Here is a 9,275-nt window from a genome sequence, read left to right as displayed (position 1 = left end):
ATGTCTCCTAGAGGAGAAGAGCTAACCAAAGTGATTGGGTGACCCTGAAAGTAATGCTTGAGCTTCCGGCTTGCCATGAACTGAACGAAATATGCCCTAGAGGCAATAATAAAGTTATTATTTATTTCCTTATTTCATGATAAATGTTTATTATTCATGCTAGAATTGTATTAACCGGAAACATAATACATGTGTGAATACATAGACAAACAGAGTGTCACTAGTATGCCTCTACTTGACTAGCTCATTAATCAAAGATGGTTATGTTTCCTAACCATAGACAAAGAGTTGTTATTTGATTAATGTGATCAAATCATTAGATGAATGATCGGATTGACTTGACCCATTCCGTTAGCTTAGCACTTGACCGTTTAGTATGTTGCTATTGCTTTCTTCATGACTTATACATGTTCCTATGACTATGAGATTATGCAACTCCCGTTTGCCGGAGGAACACTTTGTGTGCTACCAAACGTCACAACGTAACTAGGTGATTATAAAGGAGCTCTACAGGTGTCTCCAAAGGTACATGTTGGGTTGACGTATTTCGAGATTAGGATTTGTCACTCCGATCGTCGGAGAGGTATCTCTGGGCCCTCTCGGTAATGCACATCACTTAAGCCTTGCAAGCATTGCAACTAATGAGTTAGTTGCGGGATGATGTATTACGGAACGAGTAAAGAGACTTGCCAGTAACGAGATTGAACTAGGTATTGGATACCGACGATCGAATCTTGGGCAAGTAACATACCGATGACAAAGGGAACAACGTATGTTGTTATGCGGTCTGACCGATAAAGATCTTCGTAGAATATGTAGGAGCCAATATGGGCATCTAGGTCCCGCTATTGGTTATTGACCGGAGACATGTCTCGGTCATGTCTACATTGTTCTCGAACCCGTAGGGTCCGCACGCTTAAGGTTTCGATGACAGTTATATTATGAGTTTATACGTTTTGATGTACCAAAGGTTGTTCGGAGTCCCAGATGTGATCACGGACATGACGAGGAGTCTCGAAATGGTCGAGACATAAAGATTGATATATTGGAAGCCTATGTTTGGATATCGGAAGTGTTCCGGGTGAAATCGGGATTTTACCGGAGTACCGGGAGGTTACCGGAACCCCCCGGGAGCTATATGGGCCTTAGTGGGCCTTAGTGGAAAAGAGAAGAGGCAGCCTGAGATGGGCTGCGTGCCCCTCCCCTCCCTTGGTCCGAATAGGACAAGGAGAGGGGGCCGGGCCCCCTTTCTCTTTTCCCCCCCTCCGTGAAATCCTATTCCAACTAGGATTGGGGGGGAATCCTACTCCCGGAGGGAGTAGGACTCCTCCTGGCGCGCCTCTCCTAGGCCGTCCGCACCCCCCCCCCTTGAGCCTTTATATACGGAGGCAGGGGCACCCAAGAGACAGACAAGTTGATCCACGTGATCATATTCTTAGCCGTGTGCGGCGCCCCCTGCCACCATAGTCCTCGATAATATTGTAGCGGTGCTTAGGCGAAACCCTGCGAGAGTAGTACATCAAGATCGTCACCACGCCGTCGTGCTGACGGAACTCTTCCCCGACACTTTGCTGGATCGGAGTCCGGGGATCGTCATCGAGCTGAACGTGTGCTAGAACTCGGAGGTGCCGTAGTTTCGGTGCTTGATCGGTCGGGCCGTGGAGACGTACGACTACATCAACCAAACGCTTCCGTTGTCGATCTACAAGGGTACGTAGATCACACTCTCCCCTCTCATTGCTATGCATCACCATGATCTTGCGTGTGCGTAGGAAATTTTTTGAAATTACTACGTTCCCCAACAGTGGCATCCGAGCCTAGGTTTTATGGTTTGATGTTATATGCACGAGTAGAACACAATTGAGTTGTGGGCGATATAAGTCATACTGCTTACCAGCATGTCATACTTTGGTTCGGCGGTATTGTTGGATGAAGCGGCCCGAACCGACATTACGCGTACACTTACGCGAGACTGGTTCTACCACCGTGCTTTGCACACAGGTGGCTGGCGGGTGTCAGTTTCTCCAACTTTAGTTGAACCGAGTGTGGCTACGCCCGGTCCTTGCGAAGGTTAAAACAGCACCAACTTGACAAACTATCGTTGTGGTTTTGATGTGTAGGTAAGATTGGTTCTTGCTTAAGCCAGTAGCAGCCACGTAAAACTTGCAACAACAAAGTAGAGGACGTCTAACTTGTTTTTGCAGGGCATGTTGTGATGTGATATGGTCAAGACGTGATGAGATATAAGTTGTTGTATGAGATGATCATGTTTTGATTGAAGTTATCAGCAACTGGCAGAAGCCTTATGGTTGTCTCTCTATTGCATAAGATGCAAGCGCCAAATAATTGCTTTACTTTATCTCTATGCAATAGCAATAGTTGCAAGAGCAATTGTTGGCGAGACGACCATGTGACGACACATTGATATAGATCAAGATGATGGAGATCATGGTGTCATGCCGGTGATGATGGAGATCATGATGATGCTTTGGAGATGGAGATCAAAGGCACAAGATGATGATGGCCATATCATGTCACATATTATGATTGCATGTGATGTTTATCTTTTATGCATCTTATCTTGCTTTAATTAATGGTAGCATTTTAAGATGATCTCTCACTAATTATCAAGAAGTGTTCTCCCTGGGTATGCACCGTTGCAAAAGTTCTTCGTGCTGAGACACCACGTGATGATTGGGTGTGATAGGCTCTACATTTAAATACAACGGGTGCAAAACAGTTGCACACGCGGAATACTCAGGTTATACTTGACGAGCCAAGCATATACAGATATGGCCTCGGAACACGGAGACCGAAAGGTCGAGCGTGAATCATATAGTAGATATGATCAACATAGTGATGTTCACCAATGAAACTACTCCATCTCACGTGATGATCGGACATGGTTTAGTTGATTTGGATCACGCGATCACTTAGAGGATTAGAGGGATGTCTATCTAAGTGGGAGTTCTTAAGTAATATGATTAATTGAACTTTAATTTATCATGAACTTAGTCCTGGTAGTATTAGCATATCTATCTTGTAGATCAATAGCTCGCGTTGTTGCTTTCATATGTTTATTTGATATGTTCCTAGAGAAAATTGTGTTGAAAGATGTTAGTAGCAATGATGCAGATTAGATCCGTGATCTGAGGTTTATCCTCATTGCTGCACAGAAGAATTGTGTCCTTGATGCACCGCTAGGTGACGGACCTATTGCAGGAGCAGATGCAGACGTTATGAACGTTTGGCTAGCTTAATATGATGACTACTTGATAGTTTAGTGCACCATGCTTAACGACTTAGAATCGGGAATTCAAAGACGTTTTGAACGTCATGGACCATATGAGATGTTCCAGGAGTTGAAGTTAATATTTCAAGCAAATACCTGAGTTGAGAGATATGAAGTCTTCAACAAGTTCTATAGCTAAAAGATGGAGGAGAATCTCTCAACTAGTGAGCATGTGCTCAGATTGTCTGGGTACTACAATCGCTTGAATCAAGTGGGAGTTAATCTTCCAGATAAAATAGTGATTGACAGAATTCTCTAGTCACCATCACCAAGTTAGTAGAACTTCGTGATGAACTATAATATGCAAGGGATAACGGAAACGATTCCCAAGATCTTCGTGATGCTAAAATTAACGAAGGTAGAAATCAAGAAAAACATCAAGTGTTGATGGTAGACAAGACCATTAGTTTCAAGAAAAGGGCAAAGGGAAGAAGGGGAACTTCAAGAAGAACGGCAAGCAAGTTGCTGCTCAAGTGAAGAAGCCCAAGTCTGGTCCTAAGCCTGAGACTAAGTGCTTCTACTGCAAAGGAACTGGTCACTGGAAGCGGAACTGCCCCAAGTATTTGGTGGATAAGAAGGATGGCAAAGTGAACAAAAGTATATTTGATATACATGTTATTGATGTGTACTTTACTAGTGTTTATAGCAACCCCTCAGTATTTGATACTGGTTCAGTTGCTAAGAGTAGTAACTCGAAACAGGAGTTGCAGAATGAACAGAGACTAGTTAAGGGTGAAGTGACGATGAGAGTTGGAAGTGGTTCCAAGATTGATATGATCATCATCGCACTCTCCCTATACTTTCGGGATTAGTGTTGAACCTAAATAAGTGTTATTTGGTGTTCGCGTTGAGCATAAATATGATTTGATCATGTTTATTGCAATACGGTTATTCATTTAAGTTAGAGAACAATTGTTGTTCTGTTTACATGAATAGAACCTTCTATGGTCATACACACCAACGAAAATGGTTTGTTGGATCTCGATCGTAATAATACACATATTCATAATATTGAAGCCAAAAGATGCAAAGTTAGTAATGATAGAGCAACTTATTTGTGGCACTGCTATTTAAGTCATATTGGTGTAAAGCGCATGAAAAACTCCATGCTGATGGGATTTTGGAATCACTTGATTATGAATCATTTGATGCTTGCGAACCATGCCTCATGGGCAAGATGACTAAAAATCCGTTCTCCGGAACAATGGAGCGAGCAACAGATTTATTGGAAATCATACATACTGATGTATGTGGTCCGATGAATATTAAAGCTCGCGACAAGTATCATTATTTTCTGACCTTCACAGATGATTTAAGCAGATATGAGTATATCTACTTGATGAAACATAAGTCTGAAATGTTTGAAAAGTTCAAAGAATTTCAGAGTGAAGTGGAAAATCATCGTGACAAGAAAAGAAAGTTTCTACGATCTGATCGCGGAGACGAATATTTGAGTTACGAGTTTGGTCTTCAGTTAAAACAATGTGAAATAGTTTCACTACTCACGCCACCTGGAACACCACAGTGTAATGGTGTGTCCGAACATCGTAACTGTACTTTATTAGATTTGGTGCAATCTATGATGTCTCTTACCGATTTACCACTATCGTTTTGGGGTTATGCATTAGAGACAGCTGCATTCACGTTAAAAAAGGGCACCATCTAAATCCATTGAGACGACACCATATGAATTATGGTTTAGCAAGAAACCAAAGTTGTCGTTTCTTAAAGTTTGGGTTGCGTTGCTTATGTGAAAAAGTTTCAACGTGATAAGCTTGAACCCAAATCAGAGAAGAGCGTCTTCATAGGATACCCAAAATGTTGGGTACACCTTCTATCACAGATCCGAAGGCAAGACATTCGTTGCTAAGAATGGATCCTTTCTAGAGAAGGAGTTTCTCTCGAAAGAAGTGAGTGGGAGGAAAGTAGAACTTGATGAGGTAATTGTACCTTCTCCCTTATTGGAAAGTAGTTCATCACAGAAATCTGTTCCTGTGACTACTACACCAATTAATGAGGAAGCTAATGATGATGATCATGTAACTTCAGATCAAGTTACTACCGAGTCTCGTAGGTAAACCAGAGTGAGATCCGCACCAGAGTGGTACAGTAATCCTGTTCTAGAAGTCATGTTACCAGACCATGACGAACTTGCGAACTATGAGGAAGCGATGATGAGCCCAGATTCCGCGAAATGGTTTGAGGCCATGAAATCTAAGATATGATCCATGTATGAGAACAAAGTATGGACTTTGATGGATTTGCCCGATGATCGGCAAGCCATAGAAAATAAATGGATCTTCAAGAGGAAGACAGACGCTGATAGTAGTGTTACTATCTACAAAGCTAGAATTGTCGCAAAAGGTTTTCGACAAGTTCAAGGTGTTGACTACGATGAGAGTTTCTCACTCGTATCTATGCTTAAGTCTGTTCAAATCATGTTAGCAATTGCCGCATTTTATGAAATCTGGCAAATGGATAAACAAAACTGCATTCCTTAATGGATTTATTAAAGAAGAGTTGTATACGATGCAACTAGAAGGTTCTGTCAATCCTAAAGGTGTTAACAAAATATGCAAGCTCCAGCGATCCATCTATGGACTGGTGCAAGCATCTCGGGGTTGGAATATACGCTTTGACAAGTTGATCAAAGCATATAGTTTTATACAGACTTGCGGTGAAGCCTGTATTTACAAGAAATTGAGTGGGAGCACTAAAACATTTTTGATAAGTATATGTATGACATATAGTTGATCGGAAATAATGTAGAATTATTCTGCAAAGCATAAAGGAGTGTCTGAAAGGAGTTTTTTAAAGAAAGACCTCGGTGAAGCTGCTTACATATTGAGTATCAAGATCTATAGAGATAGATCAAGACGCTTGATAAGTTTTTTCAATGAGTACATACCTTGACAAGATTTTGAAGTAGTTCAAAATGGAACAGTCAAAGAAAGAGTTCTTGCCTGTGTTGCAAGATGTGAAATTGAGTAAGACTCAAAACCCGACCACGACAGAAGATAGAAAGAGAATGAAAGTCATTCCCTATGCCTTGGCCATAGGTTCTATAAAGTATGCCATGTTGTGTACCAGATCTATTGTATACTCTACACTGATTTTGGCAAGGGAGTACAATAGTGATCTAGGAGTAGATCACTGGACAGCGGTCACAATTATCCTTAGTGGAATAAGGATATGTTTCTCGATTATGGAGGTCACAAAAAGGTTCGTCGTAAAGGGTTACGTCGATGAAAGTTTTGACACTAATCTAGATGACTCTAAGTCTCAATCTAGATACATATTGAAAGTGGGAGCAATTAGCTAGAGTAGCTCTGAGCAGAGTATTGTTGACATAGAAATTTGCAAAATACATACGGATCTGAATATGGCAGACCCGTTGATTAAACTTCTCTCACAAGAAAAACATGATCACACCTTAGTACTCTTTGGGTGTTAATCACATAGCGATGTGAACTAGATTACTAAATCTAGTAAACCCTTTGGGTGTTGGTCACATGGCGATGTGAACTATGGGTGTTAATCACATAATGATGTGGACTATTGATGTTAATCACATGGCGATGTGATCTAGATTATTAACTCTAGTGCAAGTGGGAGACTGAAGAAATATGCACTAGAGGCAATAATAAAGTTATTATTTATTTCCTTATTCCATGATAAATGTTTATTATTCATGCTAGAATTGTATTAACCGGAAACATAATACATGTGTGAATACATAGACAAACAGAGTGTCACTAGTATGCCTCTACTTGACTAGCTCATTAATCAAAGATGGTTATGTTTCCTAACCATAAACAAAGAGTTGTTATTTGATTAATGGGATCACATCATTAGATGAATGATCTGATCGACTTGACCCATTCCATTAGCTTAGCACTTGATCGTTTAGTATGTTGCTATTGCTTTCTTCATGACTTATACATGTTCCTATGACTATGAGATTATGCAACTCCCGTTTGCCGGAGGAACACTTTGTGTGCTACCAAACGTCACAACGTACCTGGATGATTATAAAGGAGCTCTACAGGTGTCTCCAAAGCTACATGTTGGGTTGACGTATTTCGAGATTAGGATTTGTCACTCCGATCGTCGAAGAGGTATCTCTGGGCCCTCTCGGTAATGCACATCACTTAAGCCTTGCAAGCATTGCAACTAATGAGTTAGTTGTGGGATGATGTATTACGAAACGAGTAAAGAGACTTGCCGGTAACGAGATTGAACTAGGTATTGGATACCGACGATCGAATCTTGGGCAAGTAACATACCGATGACAAAGGGAACAACGTATGTTGTTATGCGGTCTGACCGATAAAGATCTTCGTAGAATATGTAGGAGCCAATATGGGCATCCAGGTCCCGCTATTGGTTATTGACCGGAGACATGTCTCGGTCATGTCTACATTGTTCTCGAACCCGTAGGGTCCGCACGCTTAAGGTTTCGATGACAGTTATATTATGAGTTTATACGTTTTGATGTACCGAAGGTTGTTCGGAGTCCCAGATGTGATCACGGACATGACGAGGAGTCTCGAAATGGTCGAGACATAAAGATTGATATATTGGAAGCCTATGTTTGGATATCGGAAGTGTTCCGGGTGAAACCGGGATTTTACCGGAGTACCGGGAGGTTACCGGAACCCCCCGGGAGCTATATGGGCCTTAGTGGGCCTTAGTGGAAAATTGAAGAGGCAGCCTGAGATGGGCCGCGCGCCCCTCCCCTCCCTTGGTCCGAATAGATCAAGGAGAGGGGGCCGGCCCCCCTTTCTCTTTTCCCCCCTCCGCGAAATCCTATTCCAACTAGGATTGGGGGGGGGGATCCTACTCCCGGAGGGAGTAGGACTCCTCCTGGCGCGCCTCTCCTAGGCCGGCCGCACCCCCCCCCCTTGAGCCTTTATATACGGAGGCAGGGGCACCCCAGAGACAGACAAGTTGATCCACGTGATCATATTCTTAGCTGTGTGCGGCGCCCCCTGCCACCATAGTCCTCGATAATATTATAGCGGTGCTTAGGCGAAGGCCTGCGATAGTAGTACATCAAGATCATCACCACGCCGTCGTGCTGACGGAACTCTTCCCCGACTCTTTGCTGGATCGGAGTCCGGGGATCGTCATCGAGCTGAACGTGTGCTAGAACTCGGAGGTGCCGTAGTTTCGATGCTTGATCGGTCGGGCCGTGGAGACGTACGACTACATCAACCAAACGCTTCCGTTGTCGTTCTACAAGGGTACGTAGATCACACTCTCCCCTCTCGTTGCTATGCATCACCATGATCTTGCGTGTGCGTAGGAATTTTTTTGAAATTACTACGTTCCCCAACATGAACACCCCGTAAACAAGCTTCTGCTGATGCAGATATCTTTGTTTAGATTCAATGAGCACCTCACTGACGTAGTAAACCGACCGTTGGACCGGATGTTTCTTGCCAGCCTCCTTGCGCTCCACAACAATGGCCACACTGACAGCACGTGAGTTAGCAGCCACATACAACAACAACGACTCTTTCTCAATCGGAGCAGCAAGAATCGACGGCTCAGCGAGCTGTTTCTTCAGATTTTCAAAAGCAGAGTTAGCAGCGTCACTCCAGACAAAGTCATCTGCCTTATTCATCATTTTATACAAAGGCATCGCCTTCTACCCTAACCGGCTCATGAACCGGCTTAAGGCTGCGATGCGACCCGCCAACCGCTGAACGTCATTGATGCACGCCGGTTTAGCCAGAGATGTTATTGCCTTAATTTTCTCCGAGTTAGCCTCAATACCTTTGTTAGACACCAAAAAACCCAAGAGTTTGCCAGCTGGGACTCCAAAAACACACTTGGCCGGGTTAAGCATCATCTTGTAGACCCGGAGGTTATCAAAGGTCTCCTTCAGATCAGTTACCAAGGTTTCCTTCTCTCTGGATTTCACCACTATATCATCCACATAAGCATGAACATTCCGCCCAATCTGATTGTGAAGGCA

The sequence above is a fragment of the Triticum aestivum genome, chromosome 5A, assembly GCF_018294505.1.
Source record: "Triticum aestivum cultivar Chinese Spring chromosome 5A, IWGSC CS RefSeq v2.1, whole genome shotgun sequence".
NCBI classification, from domain to species: domain Eukaryota; kingdom Viridiplantae; phylum Streptophyta; class Magnoliopsida; order Poales; family Poaceae; genus Triticum; species Triticum aestivum.
The sequence above is the reverse complement of the archived record's forward strand: the minus strand, read 5'-3'. Positions refer to the sequence as shown.